This window comes from Rhamphochromis longiceps, linkage group LG8, assembly GCF_057381845.1.
Source record: "Rhamphochromis longiceps isolate RC_006_pf linkage group LG8, R_longiceps_female_GT1.1, whole genome shotgun sequence".
Lineage (NCBI taxonomy): Eukaryota > Metazoa > Chordata > Actinopteri > Cichliformes > Cichlidae > Rhamphochromis > Rhamphochromis longiceps.
In genome coordinates this window covers 24,917,215-24,937,770 of record NC_140564.1, presented here as the reverse complement: position 1 = coordinate 24,937,770, position 20,556 = coordinate 24,917,215, and the positions used below count along the sequence as shown (strand labels likewise).

Sequence of the window (20,556 nt, the reverse complement as noted above, 5' to 3'; positions counted from 1 at the left end):
TGACAAATTTTTAAAGCTGTCAGCGTTAATCTTGTTAAAATGACGTTAACGCCATAACTGCATTAACGCGGCAAATCTCCGTTAGCGAGTTAGCGTGGATCGGCCCGTGAGTTGGGTTGCATGGCGTCAACGCGTTAGCACGGTTAGCTTGTTAACACGTTAGCGCCGTGCGGGGCACGGGGTGATCTGCGCTAACTCGCTAACGGAGATTTGCCATGTTAATGCGGTTATGGCGTTAACGTCATTTTAATGAGATTAACGGTGACAGCACTACAAATTTTATTGCAGTGTACGACATATAATTCACTTTAGTAGCTACACTTTGCTAGTAGCCAAATTGAACATCGTTCTGCCTTCAGAACTGCCCTCATTCTTGGTAACATAGATTCAACATTGTGCTTAAAACATACAAATTGCCTGTTCCACATCCAAAAGGTGCTTGGATAGAGGTTTGGTGACTGTGGAGGCATATTAAATACAGTGTACTCATTTTAATGTTCAAGGAACTGTTTGAGATGACTTGCGCTTTGTGACATGGTGTGTTATTGTGCTGGAAGCAGCCAGCAGAAGATGATTCCACTGCGCTCATAAAGGGATGGACATGGACAGCAACAATACTCAGCTAGGTCGTGGTGTGTAAAATATCAACCATTCTATTACACCACCAGCAGCAGCCTGATCCATTAATATAAGGCGGGATGGATCCATGCCTTTGTGTTGTTTACACCAAGTTTTGGCCCTACCACTTGAATGTTGCCACAGAAATGGAGACAGCTAATGTTTTTCCAGTCTTCTCCTGCCCAGTTTTGGTGAGCCTAATCAAACTGTAGGTCCAGCTTCTTGTTCTCAGCTTACATCTGATGTGGTCTTCTGCTGCTGTAGCACATCTACTTCAAGGTTTGACGTGTTGTGCATTCAGAGATGCTCTGCTGCATAACTTGGCCACATTCTTCCAATCTTCTACTGTCCATTTTTGCTGAAATAATGTAAATTGTCGCTTCAGTTCAGCGTTCAGAGATGCTCTTCTGCTTCCAATCAGCTTGAAGCAGTCTGGCCTTTCCCCCCTGACATCTAGCATCAACACAACATTTTCACCCAGGAAGCTGCTGCTCACTGAATATTTTCTCTTTTTTCTTTTTCAAGTTGGTTGTGTGGGAAAATCCCAGTACAGTAGATCAACAGTTTTTGAAATACTCAGACCACCCTATCTTGCACTTAAATCATATTTCTTCTCCATTCTGATACTTGTTTGAACTTCAGCACATCATCTTGACCATGCAAGTTGCTGCCATGTGATCGACTGATTAGATGCCTGTGTAGTAACTGAACAGGTGTACCTAACAAAGTGGCTTGTAAAGCTTTTAATAGGGAGGACCTTAATAGGTGGCCACCAAAGATTAGGGTAATGAGAAATTTGCTGAAGATTCAGTGTGTGTCAGTGTGAGGTTGAGGTTTGACCTTTTATCATTCTAGCTATGAGGCATTTGTATGAAACATTTTTAAAACGAATTCCTGAGTTAAACCTTTTACCAAATCAAACTCTAATCAGTTCATCCTTGAGTCCAAATGAATGTTTGTGTTGAATAAAGAAATACTGCCTTTTTGTGAATGGGACTACCAACTCAAAAACATAATGCCTGAGGGCACGACTGTCACCGAGAAATAATAAAATCATTATTCAATCTTTGAAATTGCATCCCAGGGTCTTTGTTTAGTCCTCATATTAGTGCTGAACAGCGCACACATATTGCCAGGGTCAGGCTGTAATCACTGCTCAGCCTTCACTCACACAACGTGAAATGAAAGAGATGAGTAATGCGCAGGCTGAAAAGAACGGCATGGCAGAAGTTGCCTGACCCCATTGGAGTTTAAACCAGACTTAGCAACAAACACATCTTCACAGAGCACGAAATAAACACAGTTTACCCCCCCTTTCATGACCAATACTGGAAACAGACTGTATTCAATGGAAACCCAATCATTTATGCATGAGCTCAGCATTTATCCTTCAATTATCATGACTCATGATTTTATCAGACATCATTTCCACCCCCTCTCACCAACAGGCTTGCGCAAAAGCCTCATCTGACTGTCCTGCTGAGTTCTTTGCAACAAATTAAACCCTTCCTATTATGCAGAATACAAAAGAGACCATGTTAAGATTTGGAAGTGCTGCGGGTCATAGAACGACTCAATGGTAGATATTTAACAGACAAACCGTGAAGCGTCTCGCTCAGTTCAGAGACTCTTTGTAGAGTTTAGTTAAATTGGGATAGAAGAAATGTTCTCATCTCAATCAAAGTGTGACAGCTACTGAACTACTGCACACCTGAAGCAGAAAGTGCAACAAAGTTATATTTGACTAAACTGCAAAAAAGAAGCTTTTCAATTTGATCTACCTTGGCTCCAATTTTGAAAATATATGAAGAGAACTTGAATTCATGGAATATTTTGTAGTCCTTTGATCAAATTTGAAGGTTTAAAGATGCTGCTTTCCACTGCCCCACTGTTGATTGAATATTGCAGTGACATGTTAATGCTTATAAAGGAGCTAGTCATTTCTAGCAACGCTGCCAAAAATTAGCACTTTGATCTTTGGCAAGCCATATTTTAAAAAAGCAACCCTGGGATGTGTGTGATGAAATAATAAATCGAATACCACTGACAAACTGAACTACATCAGGTTGTGGTACGAACACCTTGCCATTCAGTACTTGAACTAGCTCAAAGAAAAAGCTGCTTGCAAATGAACGCACATATTTTGCCCTGTCCTCAGAGTTACATGTGACCTAACACACAAAATAAACTTGGAAATGCAATTTTCTAAAACGCAAAAAAACCCAAAAATCAACAACACAGGAAGATAAAACAAACAAAAACGAGCTGGGGTTTTTTTTTTTGCATCTGTTTCCTTTTTTCTCTGATTTCCACCAGGCATAAACAAAGTGGAGGCAGTTTCTGATAGGCAGGGTGGCTCATATGATCTGGGTGACTTTCTGAAGAAAAAAAAACAGGCCTACCACCTTCCTCATAATCATCGTCATCATGTTGTTGGTCTCAGTAGTGGATTACATTAATATTATCCATGAGTGAAATGCAGCCAGCAGTCAGGAAAAATTCATATTGCGAGAAGATAAAATTCTTGAAAATCTATAACACCTATTGGGTATCTTGTCTATTAGCAGTAATGGACGTTGGAAGCTTATGAAACCAGCATGTGGAAGACAGCGTCTGAAGGCTTAATGGTATCCAGTGCAATGATTGCGATGATGATGTGATTGCTGACTCAGTGACAGCAGTTACAGAATTACGGCAGCATCAGTGAAACACGATATGAGACAACACATTTTCCAGCTGAGAGCTCTCTTAACTGGACCCCCACCACCACCACCACCACCCAGCTGCTTGCAGATAGAAGTGTGTCCATGTGCTGTACGGTCACCACAGTCAAGCTATTACCCGTTTAGCTTTAAATCCTCCAGATGCGTCACGATGAATCATCTCCCACATCTCTGGCTGAGATTGCATCTCCCTGTTGGTCTTCATCATATAAGAATGTACGCTTGTTCTTGAAACACCAAGATTAAAAATAACTAAATAAATAAGCCCAAGAACATGAATGTGTCACTTGTGGTCTTTGTGTCTTTTTTTTTTTTTTAAGTAAGTGTATTATGCTATATTCATTTTTCTTTGGGGCAAACAGAATGCTGTTGTTTAAAGGCATCCCATTTTACACACTGTCACTCCCGTCTCTGAAGAAAAAAGCCTCACAGCAGTCCAGTGATGAATTGAACAGTAGCAGGTTTATGATGTTTTATAACACATTATTTTCACTATTATGATTACTATTCCACTTCTATGTTATTTACTACAATAATATGTCATAAAAATCTCATCAAAAGATCAAAACATTTTTGCACAATCAGTTTCTCGCTGCTTTTTGTCCCTGTTGGTCTATGCCAATGCAATATTTAAACATGTTAACAAATATGTGCTTTCACATTTTCTTAAAACCCGTTTTTATTCCTTAGGTTATAGGAAAATAAATGGGAAAAACCCATCAGAACAAGCCTGAAAGTTTTCATCAGTGCAATGTCCAAGTAATTCCATGTACTTCCATTGTGTTTTATAGACTCAGAAATATGGAAAACATAAACTTTTTGCCCTTTTCTTAAGATGCAGAGCTGGCACGAGTAACCTACATAACCTAGAATTGGTTATTTCACATGTTCCCATTACATACACTCCAAAATTGCTCCACCTATTCTGATTTGGTTTACATATCGAAAAGGAGTAGGAAGAAGTGCACTGCACACATATTTAATCCCATAAATCATCAGGTAATATTTATCCAGCTTCCTTATTCATATAAATTAATGAATAAGGAAGCTGGATAAGACAAATTTGGGCCTTTTTTTTCATGAGACTCTGTGGGGACAGATTTGCTTTTGTGATCTTGCCTCACTTTTTAAAAAAACCAAAACAGAACTATCATGATACTTAAAAAAAACCCTTTCAATGTACACTCTGCTCTATGTGACTATAGAATTTATGGCGACCACATCTTGTTGTAGTTTTTAATCTTTTGGCATTTGTTGACTATGTAAACACATTTACCGGGATAAATAGTTATTTTACGTTTTATAGTGTTTATTCTAGCCAATAATTAGGATAGACAAACTTTAAACTACAGCTGTCAATAGCATAACCTTGACCTAGGGGCAGTCATGGCTCATGCAATCGATTATCTAACAATCGGAAGGTGGATGGGTTGATCCCGACCTCCTCCAGTCCTCGGGCACGATACTAAACCCTGAGTTGTCCCTGATGCATTTGTTATCATGTTAGTTAGCATCATGTCAGATAAATGAATGAGTGTGGTTGGATGAATGAAAGATGCTATATAAGTACCAGACAATTTACCTCCCATCTGACTCCAATAACTGCTTTGAGGTGGTTTATATTGCAAGGTAGAAAAAAACCCTACATAATTCAAAAGAACCATCCACAATCACATGATCCCCTATAAGCAAACACTTGGCAACAGTGGGAAGGAAAAACTCTCTTTTAACAGGCAGAACCAGGCTCGGGGAGGGGCGGCCATCTGTTGTGACGGTTTGGGGGATGAAGGGAAAGAGAAGAGAGCAGAGAGAAACAGGACAAAAGGGAAACTGTAGGACAGAGTTTGCTTTATTTAATCATTAGAAATAATTAGTGGTGTATAAACAGACAGAGTTTGAAAACAGATAAATGAAGGAGAAACGCTCAGTGCATCATGGAAAGCTTAGCTAGTTAAATTAGCTGGATGAGCAGCCTAGTACAATCAGACTATTTTTACAGTATTATCACTTCATAAACAGTGAGCGTGGTCTTAGGGCACGAATGGTGTTGGCTGTTTCTAGTGAAGAAGGCAATTTCAGATTCTGGGTTATTTCCCAAGGGTCACCACAGATTGATCCACCTGTCACATATTTTACACTGGATGCTTGTGTCTCCTCCCAGAATCAAACCAGGGATTTAGGTCTAAAAGGGAAATGTGCTAACTACTACTAGAACCACTCTTGCCATTTCTAGAGTAAGCCATTTAATTATTTTTCTTTTTATTCTTAGGATATATTTTATTTATACATATTTATATATTTCAGTTGGATTAAAAAACACTGATTATTTTTTGAAATTCATAGTAATCTAAACATGCTTACACTTGCTGATGTAAATCACTCATAATGAACCTAGTTAGAGAACCCGCCTTGGGGAAGAAGCACTTGAATAGGATAACTTTGTCTAGCATCGCATCGTTTCCTTTGTTTACTTTGATGTCTGACATTTGTTAACTTAGTTCGTTGGATTTAGGACACGAGCAGCAGAGCTGAAAAGCTACTATTTATGTCAATACTTTATAACCAGTCTGCGTGGTGTAGGGCATTGTTTTGGAAATAAACATGTCCTCTCCAGTCTAGAAGGTCATTTCAGATGCGCTCTTATTTCCCAAGTGTCACCACAGCAAATGCATCACGGATTTTTGGCATGTAAAGACAAAGAAGATCCCGGCAGAACCACCTCTGCCATTTCTAGAGTTAAGTTATTTAAATAATTGTGTTTTAATTCTTCTTTAAATCGTCTTTTATGTTATTATTTGTACATTTCATGTTACATTGAAAATTATAGTAGGTAACTTTGGAAATCTAAACAGTTTCTATTTCAAATTTATTTTGTTGGTGTCAGCTTATTTATAACACAATAGTGATGACTCTTTGCAGGGTCATCGCTCCCTTTCTGTGAATTTTTGCTTAAGGTCCCAGACTCCACAGTTAGAACTGATTTCTACATTTCTTCTTAGGAAACCCGCGTGTCATCCGTTTGACCTCTCACCCAAGCATCACACAACACCAGAGAGAGACTGAGAGAGAGAGAGAGAGAGAGAGAGACTGACTCCCACTGTTCGCGTTGGGAGCCTGAGCGAGAGGCAGAAGCGAAAGAAAGACTGTCACACAGCCTGGCTCGCATGCTTTAACTTGTTCTCATGTAACCGCCCGTGAAGGAAAGACGCAGAAGAAGAAAACAGAACAATTGCATGGATTTACAAATGCCTTTAAATCTCGTGACCACTGACCAGGGAATATGAGCCGGCTATGAGAAGTTGTTTGATCCGACCGGACGTGCGAGCGCTGCCGGCACAAATAAACTCATGGTAGGTTTTATTTCACACAGCAGCCTGCTGTATTTTCACGGCTGTTTAACCTTTTTAACATCAGTTTTCTGCTGTGAAACCTGTTGTCTGCGCCAGTTCAAAATAGTTTATGCACTCGCTTCTCTGGCTGTGTGTCTGAAGGGAGCGGGTGCAGAAATGGAAAAGTTTATGGCTGATTTGACTGTGCGCGCACAGTGTATAGCTACGGAGACATCATAAGTATAACGGACTCCTTTCAGCGCAGAGGCGCCCGCTCTCCCTAAAGGGAATGAATAGGTCACTATGTATTCTAATCAAACCCAAGATTTGACTCATTTTAAAGCGGCGGAGAGAGCCGCCGCTCCTGAGAGTTACCGAAAAGAGCGCCAATCGTGGGCGAACATCGTGGAGATCATTCGCAAAACTATCGAGGAAATCTTATTCGAGTCGCAATCAGTGAAGCGGTCGCTTTTATTCCAAAGTAACCACAGCGAGGTCTTTGGTTACATTTCCTGCGAGAAAATGTGGCTTCCATTCATGAGATGCAGGATTTTCAACCGTGAGAGACCAAACAAAAGGTTTCCTGCTGACCAATGAGAGCAGGGGAAGCCTCTGGAGGGACGGAGCGGTCCTCTCTTTGTCCAACAACACCAGACCGACCACTGATGCCTGCCGCGAAGCCAGCCTGACCGGGGGGTGTTTGGGAGTGAGACGGCATCTTTTTGCGATTGCGCGTAAAGGCGCACCTCACAGTCAAGCAGGATCTGAAAACACCTGCACATTTATCTTTAACTGCCTGAAAGAATTTGCAGGAGGTAGACATTTAAATTAGAATATGCTGGTGCTTTATGGAGTCATGTGATGTGCTTGGTTAGTGGCTGACACATGCCCCTCGGTGTGAATCACCTCACTTTAACCTCCTTCCCCCTTAACTTTCGGCTTGGTTAAGTTAATGTGCACAGTAGCTACTACAAGGGATTTTAATTACTGTAATTGAGCTTTTAATTGAGCACAGGTAGCAAAGTGGCTGCAGTGGTCTCAAACGCTGAGAGAACTTAATCGGCGAAAGAGAACTTAAGTAGCAGGACAATGCAGAGGTGATGGGAAATCTGTCAAGAGCACTAGTGCTGGCTGGAGCAGTTCATTGATTAGATGAATGCCAGGGAATTAATGAAGTGTTTAAAGAGCTGAGACATTTATCAAGCAGAAATGCCACGCATCCTATAGCGACCATCAACTTAAATGATTTGTGTCACCATACATCTCATATTTGTGGGATTTAAGGGCAGTTAACTGTGCAAGCAATGTGAAGACGTCATCTTTTTTTTAATTACATATCATGAACTACTAAGCACTCATTCAAAAAATAAATTAAAGAACAACCCGTGATGAAATTAATAATTGCTATCATCCATAAAGAACACTTATTTTTAAAGCTTATATATCATGTCATGTTGTTTACATTGGCGCGGCAGGATATATACAGTGTGTGTGTGTGTGTGTGTCTGTGACAGGATGTGTAGCTGTTTGTAAGTTGACACAGTCTATGTGGGAAGGCGAGTCGTAGGCGTAAGTGTGGTGGGGATTCTCTTTCTCACTGCAGTATATTATTATACAGTGAGTGGGATGGATGATTAAAATGATTTAAATGCCTCGACTGAGGGTAGCGTGCGTGGCCTCTAGCAGCCTCACTGTTTTTGTTCAAGCTCTTTTTTAAAGATTTCTACCCACAACAGATTTCTGGAGTGACTGAAGCACTTTGATGAATTACTCTGGCCAGCCCAAGTTGATCTATCATATCAAACTTCTGACTGGTGTAGCGTCAACGTCTCTCTTCATACTGGGCTGATGAGGCATTCATTTCGCATCTTGAAGAAGCAGAGCTATGAATGAATAATATTTCTGTCAAGTATGAGGAGAAAGATTTTTTTCAATGAGGCTTTGATTACGTGTAAATGTGAGCACAGCGGGATTAACAGCTTCAAACACTGGTTTTTCTCCGGTCCTGAAGATGATCACGCTTCTTTCACAGAAAGGATAAGATCAGTTTTGATGTGAAACATCACGTCGGCAGAAAAATGCATATAAATATGACGTGGCGATCATCTTATTGCTAAGCAGATCACAGTCTGTATGTAAAAGATTCCTCGGTTTCTGAAAAACGATGGGGAATGCATGAGCAGATCAGCAGAAGCCAAGAAGAGAGAACTTTAAGAGAAAATAACCCTACTTCTCTCCCGATGTATGACCTCAGTATACTTTTCTTTTGTATACATTTCTTTATTTTTGGCCTTATTTACAAGTTTCAAGCCATATTTATTGCCAACACGTTCTCACTCCCTAAGGGTTATTGCAGCACTATAATTATTTTCCAAGAAAAGGTTTAAATTGACGTAAAACACATGATAAGCAGAAAATGACTATGACAAGTTGTTACCCAATAAATGACTGACAAGTGACTCCTCGTAATGGGTAAAGATTCACTTCCACTTCCCGCCCATGACATCTGAGCAAGGAGTGGAAGCGATGTCAATGGCCAAAATGCAGAACTTATGATAAAAAAAAAAACTTGCGGCTTAAAATTTGTCATCTCCAAACCGTTACGTGTCTATATCTCATTTACAAAATCGATGACTCAGACTTGATGTAAATGATTTTTCTGCTGGTTATGAAGTGGAAGCTGCTTGTACTGAACTTTGCAGCTCTCTTTTTTAGACCTATCTTTGTTCATTGCAGTGGTGAGTTGTGCGTTTTCCTTTGTTTTTCAACCCACCGTTTAGTCCATGAATAATTGCCTGGCTCCAAGTGCCTCTACTTTCACCAAGAATCTTTCAAAAGGGCCCGAGTTCATTTAAGTTGATATGAGATTTGTATAGATCACAGGAATGTAAATAACAAGCTAAAGCTGTTTAAGCAGGGTTTGTTTTTCCTAATGCATTTTCTTATGTATTCAAAATCAAGCATTCTGTTGAGCAAATGACAAAGGCTAACTTTAAGTATATTTCCAAGGATGTAGTTTTATAAACTACACCCAAGCTATAGGCTGTTATATATTGTGAGTTTGATAAAGAAGAAATGCTAACCTATCTTTGTTGGAATTTTCTCAGGAGAAGGGGATGCAATAGACACAGCAGATGCATTCTATAGGAATTCAATTTAAGTGACCTTTACCATTACAATTACCATAGAGAATTTAAAAGAAAATATGCAAAGGGCTGTGGTCTTTTCAGAGTCATGGATTTAAAGTCATTAGACACTGACAGTGATGAAACGTATCCCAATGTTTGGACGAAGGATGAATTACACACCGGATTAGTGCAAGTGCACAAGATGAACCCAAGTGTTTTGTGCAGTGGGGCAGCTTTTATTAGCAGAGAGAAGTGAAGACTTTCATGTGAATCGTGCCATTGTGCATTTAGTGTCACATGCATTTGCCACGTCGGTGCGTTTGTTTATTCATGCAGTTTTAATTTAGGTGTAATTTTCACCGGGTAATCCAGCCCATAAATCTTGAAACGTTTTCATATTCTGCTGGTGGTGTCATAATTTATCAAAATGAACTAGAAAGCGGAAGTATTAATGAACACTGGTGCATGGTCTGTCTTCCTGCCAGCTTCCTTTTGCCCCACATTTCTTTGTTTTCAGTGAGAACTCGTTTGGGACATTTTGCACCAGATGGGGCAACAGTGTGTCCCAGAGCAGCTCTGTTTCATCCCAAAAGCCTCTGATCAGACCCTGTGGCATTTTTTCCCTGGTGGTCAAGGGAAGCCAACTACCCCCCCTTCTGTTCAGATTTTAGTAGTTATTTAAAGAAAAAAACAATCTGTCCAACAGTTTCAGTAATTCTTCTCCCCTCCTGTTATCTTTCTCACTCATCACTGAGGACTCGTCTGTAAAATGCACTGAAGCACTGTACTTCTGAATGCTGGAGAGATTGTGGCTGTTTACAGCTTGTGCAGGCTTGTTTGTGTTCTCAGTCTGTTATGCTGGGCCCTGAACATTTGATCTAGCTTTAAATGATAAGGAAGCATGGACAGTATCATTGTACATCAGGCAAGTAAAACAGGGTTTGTAAGCAAAGGTGCCCTGATTGCACTGGGAAAGAGAGCACACTGCATGTCGGTAAACGTCAGCATCGGGTATGTTGCATACTCTCTGCACATCCTGTATCTGCATGTTTTGTGTAAAATGCAATCGTGTGGTTTAGGGTTACTGTCTCACTTGGCTTCCTCAAAATTGTACCTCACACCACACCACAGATCAGTGCTTTTGATATTGAACACAGCTTTCTTTTTCTCAGTGACTCATGCATTCCAGCCCTGCTCTGATAACTGGCACCCATTTTGTTCTCTTACATGGCCTTTTTCCATCCTGTAGCACAACTGTGTTTCACAAGTGAAGCATCTGACCTGTGTCTTGTTTCTTTGAAATAAAAATTCAACCACTGCTGCAGGATGCTTTATATCAAGTAGACATATCGAAATATGAAAAAAAAATCTGTCAAGTTTTCACCTTCCTTTCAGGCTTTTTACGAAACCTTTGTTTTCTTCAGCACTGGCTGCATGTTGCATGCTGTAGATTCAGTATGTAATCAACCCTCAGCAATACAAACCCCTCCCACTCCCACAACATGACGTCTTTTCAGTTAAGCTGTGTCCTCAGGGTCTATGAGTCTGCTCTGAGGATTAGAGAGAAACTTACATTTTTGAAAATGTCCATATTTAGTATTCACCTCTTGCTTAAATAGTTTCAGTTCTGCTTTTTCAATTCAATTCATTTTTCCTATTAGAGATTTTCAGTGTCATTGGAGCCCCGTTGTGCTACTGTTGACGCATACTGACACATCCATGTTTTCCTTTAAAAGGTTGCTGTGAAGGCATTATTAGAAATGCAGCGTTGTACAGATTCTGTACTGTTTGGTCAGTTACGGAGTTTTGCGTGGGAGAATCGTATGAAAAGAAGCAGCCATAGCGAGATGAAAAGGTCGGCACGTGTCTTGGTCCTTGCTGTTGTTTTCCACTGTCACACCACAACACATCAAGGTGAAAAGTTGCACAGAGCCAGGGCGACTCAGTTGCTCTCAGTCGCTCATGGCATAGTTTGGTGTGACTAAACCCACCACAGTGGAAAAACCCTATAATACCTGTCTTCCTGCAATGTGCATTCATAAACTGTGCCCACGGCCGCAGAGCAGTTTTGTTTTGAAAACTAATCTTTGTGGGTTAGACACCCACTTGGCTAAGAGATTTCTGGTCAGTGTTGAAACTAGAGATGGCACAATACCACTTTTTCATGTCCGATACCGATATCATAAATTTGGATATCTGCCGATACCGAAATGAATCCAATATAGTGTGTTTTTTAATCAATAAAACAGTTTTTTTAATATCTTGCTCCTTTTTGTATAAGTTCATACTCAAGTTTAAAAAAAACACTAAAGCTATTCTGTTATACCTGTATGCAAAAAATACACTGCACCCAAAATATTTCATAGTTCAGCAATACTGATCAATCTAATAAACTTAAACCTACTCCATTCTCCCTATTCTGGTATTTTAAAGAGTAAGCAACCTAACTAATAGGGCTCTAAAACTCCCAGCAAAAAAAAAAAAAAAAGGGAACACCCCACCCTCCACCTCATGATGCTTAATTGACGTAATCAACTTTAATTTGATGCAGTGTGAAAGAAAATGCACAGAAATAAATTATTTTTCAAGAATAATTAAATAGAATCAACATCTTTCTTCAACAGAATTGCAGACTGCACAGATCGTACCTTCCCAAAGAAAAAGTACTATAGCTTACTAGGGTATATTAGACTTAATAGTTACTATATACAGTAATGGACTTCTATACATTTTACATCAGATTAAAACTTTGGGTGTAAGATTTGGATAATTATTTATTAAAAGCTCGACATTTTAAATGAGAATAAGAAAGAAAAGTATGTCTTTGTGCCCTCTTTTCCCTGTTCATGCCCTATCGGCCCCCCTGGCTAAACTTTGCTAGAACCGCCCCTGCACAGTTACCAGCTGTCAGCTACGTAGAAAAGGATCCTGGTGTAGAAAGTAAATAAATTCTAACAGCTTATCAAGCTTAAACGTGCTGCTGTTGTTCAGCCGCTGCTTTCCTCTTTCTGGCGCGCAGTGGGCGATAGACAAGCAAGAGAGATGGACTCTTGACAGAAAAGCCAATCAGCTGATCATTGATCAGTTTCATGATTGAAGTAGCAGCAGGAGAGGGAGGGGGAGAGAATGAGAGGCAGTCGCTCCATATATCAGTTGTAAAGCTTACGGGAATGCTTTACAAACATTAAGAGATGAACTTACACACTTGCTTTACTTCTCTCTGGGATAACTTCCTCGGAGATGAAATGCCAGATTGGTAGCAAGGCTACAAATACACACAGCCACTCTATCACATGACGCGTTCTGTGAGGTGCTTTTTTTGATATTTAATGGATCGGATTACATTTTTTATTTCTCTCCGATATCCGTAATTTACATCAGTATCGGACCAATACCGATACATAATATCGGATCGGTCCATCTCTAGTTGAAACCCTCAAAATCTGTAAAGTGTTTACCCTCCCTATATGTCAACAGAATATTGTCAACAAAACAAAAAACGTCCACCTTGTTTTTATTTTCTGTATTCAAAGATTTTCTCTAATTTAAAACTGAATATTTTTTTGTGTTTTCAATGTTTGAGCAAAACAAGTAATTTGAAGACTTTATTTATTTGCCAGAGGTTTATTATTCAACTAATTCTATGTCCTGTGAAGACTGCACATCTTGCAGACTTTAGTGGAAACATACATGTATCTCATTAGTATGCAAAAGAGCTCTTTGCGTCACCGTAAACAAACCGGCTGTCAGAAGCTGTGTTGTTCTCTATGTCTATTTAAAAGTCTTAGGCCATTCAAGCAGTCTATCAAAAGAGATGTCAGCTCTTAAATATGTCGTCTTCAGCTTCTCGCCTGTCACAGGAAATCCTTTGTTGCCTTTGTAAATTTTCATAAACAGACTGGTGTTTTTGTAAGCTTGCGTCTAAGTGACAGCGGGCTTCGGTGTATGACTGAATGATCTGTACTAGAAACAGTATCCGGCTGCATTCTGGCTGTGTTTTAGTGTGGGAGTTGGACTTTGAAACTAACGGTGCATGCAGGGTGCCCGGTGATAGATGGATCCTCCAATGAAGTCATGTTATGTATTCCTGATGAGACTAGTGAATCAGAGGAAAGGATTTATGTGGCGGTGGAGGAGCAACCACTCCAGAAGATGTTGTCTGTGTGAAGTGGTGGACTGAGGCTGTTTGTCATTGTGCTGAACATCCAGTGATTAAGCTACCATGCTGACAGACATTCATCTGCTTTATCAAGTGAATGACTTGCATGCAAAATTCATTTGGCTCCAGTAAACAATGGGAAGTTTAATGGCAAGTCACATGCTTCATCTTCTTTTTGGTGTAATCCCATAAGTCACAAAGGTTTGCTAGTCAAACAGTGGTTTGTCTCTGGTTCCTTGCAAATTTAAAGCAATGAATAAAAAAAATTATAAGCTACTACATGTACTGCTAAGTGGGAAAAATTAAAGGTAAGGAAAAAAAATCACATGAAAAACAACCTGTTTTCAAGCAGCATGCGAGTTTTAATGTGCAGAAATGACTGTTGTGAGAAACAATTTCAAATTTCTTCAATAACGCAACAAACCTTGTGCTACTGAGACATCTCACTGGGACTTTGAGGTGCTAAGTCTGGCAACTCACGGTTGCGTGACACTGCCAAGCTGGGGGTCATTGCTTGTATTAATGATGCATGGGGAGCTGAACTGGCTTTTATTTCCCACACCATCTGTATCCAGTTGTGCCATGTAGATGGATTTTGGCGAGCTGAACAACCCCCCTTAGCAGCCAGTGGTATGATTTATGGGACTGTGGCACAAAGGGATAATGTGTGCAGAGAAAACTATTTGCAATTATGCAAATATCCACATTCACGATATACATCTTATTTATTTAATGCAAGGTTTAATATTGTGTTTTCCACTAAATATTCAAAAAGAAGTTCAGTGATTTCAACTGTTTTTGTTTAGTAAAAGCAGAGACATTTATATCTCTCAGGAGAACATAAAAACTGAAAAGGGTTGGAAAAGGAAGAAAATGTAATTTAGATAATTGAGAAATAATTGAACAACATAGGTTTGTGAAACCACTAGGTCTAGATGTGTAGTATGATATTAAAATAAGTAGTGATAAAGAATCTTAGTAAAGCAGAGAGAAAAAATGGCTGATATCAAGAAATCCTACCAGTGGCTGGGCAAAGCAGGATTGAAGCACAAGAATCATGTGTATATGAAATATTTTAAACTATTTATATTCACAATATTATTGGATGACCACTGATAGGTTTGTAGCTTGAACCCATCTGCTGGAACGTTGAAGACAATATAATTACACTGCAAGCAAGACGCAAGTAGGCAAACTTCTTCATGGTACTCGTGCACGGGAGAGAACCAGACAAACGCCGTTCCTTCGCTTGACCCCAGTAGCTCTCGTCCGTCCTCCCGTAACACTGTCCTTTTATTGAGGTTACATGAATATGCATAGGTTCATTAACATACGACGTCTACATACAAACAAAGAGTACCTTGCCTGTGTGTGTGTGTGTGTGTGTGTGTGTGTGTGTGTGTGTGTGTGTGTGTGTGTGTGTGTGTGTGTGTGTGTGTGTGTGTTTCTGATCAAAGGGTTAAACATCCTTGGTCAGGAAGAGGGTAGCCTCCCCCTCACCCTAGATGGTTCATCCTAGATAACACGGTGAGGAAGTCCTGCAGTTCATCTAAACAAAGAGCACTTAGACTAGAACAGATGTAGCTACGTTAATCCTACCATAAAACAATAAGACACGGTATGACCTCTCATGCTCCCAAAGTGCTGTCTAATACACACAAAGTTTGCAGACTATCAAGGATCAAAACCTCTACCAATCTACAACTAATTACAAAACTCTAAGCATATATAAGTAAATATTTCTAAGCATAAATGACAATCAACAATACAAATCTAACAACCACCTTTATTCCTAAAAGCAACTCTTTTTGGCAAGTTTTCTTTCAACAGTCTTCAGGAAGCTCTCAGGAAGATCATGAAGCCTGGTTCTCCGGGCTTCATGATCAATCATTTCTGCTGAGGCTTTAGCCAAAAGTAAAGCGGATCAGCTGAAAGGTGAGATTTATCTCTCAGATACTGTGTCTGATCTTTTTCCTATTTCTTAAGGACATGACTTATACGTTCATCTGCTGTAAAAAGAATAGTTTTTGTAATTTTTTTGTTCTCCACTTGGCAAATTTACAAATTTTCTTAAGGATTGGCTGCACACCAAAGATAATTCACGATTTCCTGTAATAGCTGTTTGGAATCATCTTCCTTTTTTCAAAAATACAATTTGAGGCCTGTCAAACTGTTATCTTCAACATTTGTCATTCTATTATTTAGTGCTGAAAAACTTGTCTAGTGTGACCTTTCATTTTGTGACATGCAATCCAAACATTTCATGAAAAAATTAGGAACTACTGTGAAACCTACTACTTCTCATCAATTATTCATTTTTTCATATTTGTGAAATTTTTCATGTTTGTGAAATATTTAATTAATATAAATTTAAAGAACAGACAAATATATACCACAATTTCTATTAAGACTAATGTGACTTAACATATTAGATCATATCTTACTTTCTTAACTATTCAGTACGCAATTACTTGAGTTTGGATGAGTCCAGCATACCATCACACTATCTCTCTATCTCTATTTATAGATATATCTATATATCTATATATAGATAGATGTGTGTGTGTGTATGTTCCCATGGAATTTCTTGGGGTTGCAGGGCAGTAGAAAGACAGAATTAGTGGTTCTCTGTGTGTGACTCCAGTATCTTTCTTCCAGATGTCACTCTAATGGGCCTCAGCACAGACCTGTGGGCACCTCAACAAAATAGAGCACCACAGATAGATGTGTTGATTTCCCAATTACCCCTGGCTACTCTTTTTTTGATGAGCAACTGGGAAACCTTTCAGTGTCCCAGTCATTTCTCACCTGTGAGATGGGATTTTTTAAAATAACCGCACTATGCTGAAAGCTTTTGCTTTTGGTTGTGTGTTACTCTGTGTTACTTGCAATGTACCTTAACGCAAGGTTAAAGCTGCAATTAGAAGTACCAACAGCAACAGCTCGGGGGCTTATTTAACCCAAAGAAGAGGATGCATCTTAGCATGCACATGCAACTTGGCAGCACGTCTGGTTTAGCTGAAAGGCCAACACCGAGTTCCGTTTACCAGACAGGTCCCAAATGTTTAGCTAAAGTGTCAGACGTACCTGTAAGGCTGTTTACTTTTTTGTGAATTTTTGGCAGTGAGGACACAGATGTGGCTTGGGTCACAAGGGATTTGTACAAATGTTATTTCCATCGCTTTAGCTATCATTTCGTGGGATTATCCCTGCCAAGTTAATTTGGAGCTGGAGTTTTATATCTGTGCTGGCAGCTGCTGCCAATATGAACCTTTGGTGTAGCAGAGAAATTGTTACACTTTGCAAGACGGATGTGCTGTTGTAGTTAGAGCATCCCTCAGCCTGCTGCAATTCATCAGGATATGGCCAAGCAGGTAGAATTGTGTATATATAATCTACTTCTAGGAGGAACAGGACAGATGTATTACCGTGATTTACCTGACACTCAAATTACAGTGTAAGTAATCCTTCTGCTAGAGGTGAAACATAGTGACAGCCTTATAAATTAAAATATACCATGGAATTAATCCTAGCTATTAAAAAGGAGACCTCTTAATGCTCACCTTTAATTTGGAAAATTAACCTGCCTGGCTGTCTGTTAAGCCTGTCCAAGCCTTCGTTACTGTTGAGTCATTTGTATAATGTAGCAGGGACAAAAAAATAAAGCACAGCACCTTATAAGCTGAAAACCTACAGGCCAATTTATTATTATAGATCCGGTGGGATGCCCTTGAGTAGCCTTCTTAAAACTGTTTACATCAGACCTGCTCCCTAGTGAGGGAGCCAACTGACTTAGTAATAGCTTACATTTTGTTAATTCACACGTTTTCTTGGCAGTCATAGGCTAAGACTCAAACCATGCTCATAGCTGGCAAGACAAGCTCTGACTGCTAACTAGGTGTGAAACACTATTGCATAGGCTTACCATATATGTCTACTAGAGAACCTGCAGAAATCAATGAATTACAGATAAAACAGGAAGCTGCTCTAAACACGTCATGGCCTTTGATGCTTCTCCTCATAATAAGATAGCAGCAGATGAAAACTTGTCTGACTCCAGTTTACTAAGTGGAGATGGCGCCTTGCTGGGTATCAAGAGCGTCCAAGTTGTATTTGCAGAGAGAGGCTGCATTTCTCTGATTATGTCAAGTTGCTTCTGGAATCCTCAAAACAGCAGGATTTTATTTTATTTCCTCCAGCTTTAGTCAGAGTCTCACAAGTAAACAAGTTTATTTGCAGGAGACTGGAGTGGAGTGGAGAATGAGCTCAGCTGGATGTAAAATTTCTATTAAGACTAATTTAATTTAACATATCAGTTTCAGTTTTATTTAGATTATATCTTAATTTCTTAACTATTCAGTACGTAGTTACTTGAGTTTGAATGAGTTCAGCATATCATCACTATACTTATATATATCCTTTAGGCAAATACAAGTTTTCTTTTATTCAGCAGTTACAAATTAAGACAAATACCATCATACATATTACAAAAGAATCATCAAACATTACATTAGAATTAAGATAATTGAATTGAACCGGGAGCTGCAATTTTAAACAAAAAATAAGTTAACAGTTTGTACAGCATGTTTGATAGTTTTAATTTCATCATGTGCTCAAATACATTAACAAAAACAATTAGATAAACTCATAAATCTGTTAACTGCCGAAACATTTTTTTCTGATCACCAAATAAGTATTTTCTTATCAAAGGATCTGCAAAAAAGGGCTGATTCAATGAATAGGAATGGTAAGAATACTTAATTCATAGGTATATTTTTTTCTTCCCTGGGATGTTAAAGTTGCTTTTAGTACATAATGCTAGAAATGGTGGGTAATTTCCAAATGTCACTGAATATCTTGTTCAGCAAAGCAGCTCAGGTAATAGTGATAGCAATGAAGAGTTAAATGTTTTCACTTAAGGTGGTAAGATGGAAAATTATGTCCCTGAAAGCTGAATAAGCAATGACTTTATAATTTTTCATTCTCAAAATACACAGTGTATATAAAATAACTCTGTATATACTGTATCTGTTTATGTCAGTTGATATATTGATTGATAGTCCAGTCTCAGATGTGCATGGTGAGATGAAAACACATTGATTCACTCTAAGGAGTCTGGGCAAGGCTGCACTCATATGCTTAAAAGCTTAGGTTAAGCAGATACAATATTTATGCTATGTAAAACTGATGCAAATATATAACAATGCATTTATATATAATAAAGAATATTTCAGGTATATTTCCCATTCATGTGGCAGTCATGCAAACCTCTTTGCTTAATCGAGCTGGGGAAAAAGGGGAACTCATTGAACTCATGCTGTTATTTAATCTTTTGCTAGTTAAATATATTTATATTGGGGTGGCTGTGGCTCAGGAGGTTCAGCACAGCAGGTCATCTATTAATGGTTTGACCTCGGCATGTCAAGTATCCTTGACCAAGATACTGAATGCCAAGTTGCTCCCAATGCTTTCATCAGAGTGTTAGGAAACATTTTCTGATCCTTAAACTTGGGTTACCATAAATATTTGTATTGGTTTCCATGTCATTGTAGTGATGATCCAAGCACCAAAAGGCCACTTGACTCAATTTGAAGTAATTTCCAAGCTGCTGTGGTGAAATAAACTAACGTCCACCATGGCCAATACCTTTAACACTTTATCATCTAATTCTTAAAAAACAAAAAAACAAAAAAACAGACAAATCTGAGAGAATGACTGAAAGCCAAATTCACAGTGCAAAAACAGATAAAAACACGACACTACCATCAGAACCAAAAACCACACGGTTGAAAGATCTGTGTGGCTTCCTCCTGGCTCTAATTCTCTCCACCTGTGCTCTCAATGCGTTTCCTACATAGGGCAATGTAAAACCCATTCCCCGTGGTGCTCAAGTGACACTACTGCATAAACAAACAACAAAATACACTTTGAATGAGATCGAATCTAATTTAGATAATTATCTGTCCAACACTTTATTTGTTTCAGCTCCAGTCAAAGACTACAATAGTTTGGAATTGCTTTCTAAAAACATTCAATGCTCATGCCTTGTTTTGGGGAAGAAAACATGATGAAAATTTTCGCATAGGTCCTTTAATTTCTCAACCTGGACTCTCACCAAATTCCACTGAGTGTAAACCAAACCTTAAATATATTTATGCATGCACAGCTGCTCCATAAAATCGTATTTTAGTAGTGGTTCACCCTTTTGAAGTGTAGCGTGATTCCAAAGTATAAAATAGCATTTACAGATGTGTTTGTTAAGAGGGTCACTGGGCAAGACACTGAGCATGGAAAAATACAACTGCAGTATTGTTTTACATCTAAATTTAGTCTTGACAGTCTTAACCACAGCATATGTTTTCTTTTTTAATACAAGTGTTATTGACTGAATATAGTTTCCCCTGAATTTTTCTGCGAGCCTGTAGGGATCAAAATCTTTTATGCCGCTCTGTGGGTTGAGAGGCATTCCACTGGAAATGGTAAACATTCCCATTGGATTAATTACCAACTCCTTTTCCTCTGTTCTGTCTGTTTCTTGTCAGAATGGAGGTTAACAGTGGAATGAACTTTGGTCCACATGTAGAGAGTTTGCCTGTCAG

At 39.1% G+C, this 20,556-nt stretch overlaps 1 protein-coding gene across 1 annotated transcript in view; it reads left to right on the top strand.

Annotated features, from left to right (window-relative positions):
• Positions 1-6,434: 6,434 nt before the first annotated feature.
• chst15b (carbohydrate (N-acetylgalactosamine 4-sulfate 6-O) sulfotransferase 15b) overlaps positions 6,435-20,556 on the top strand; it is a 40,099-nt gene continuing 25,977 nt past the window's right edge. Inside the window, exon 1 of the mRNA XM_085416677.1 lies at positions 6,435-6,691. The gene's annotated coding sequence lies outside the window, so the exon portion shown is untranslated. The remainder of the gene's footprint in view (positions 6,692-20,556) is intronic.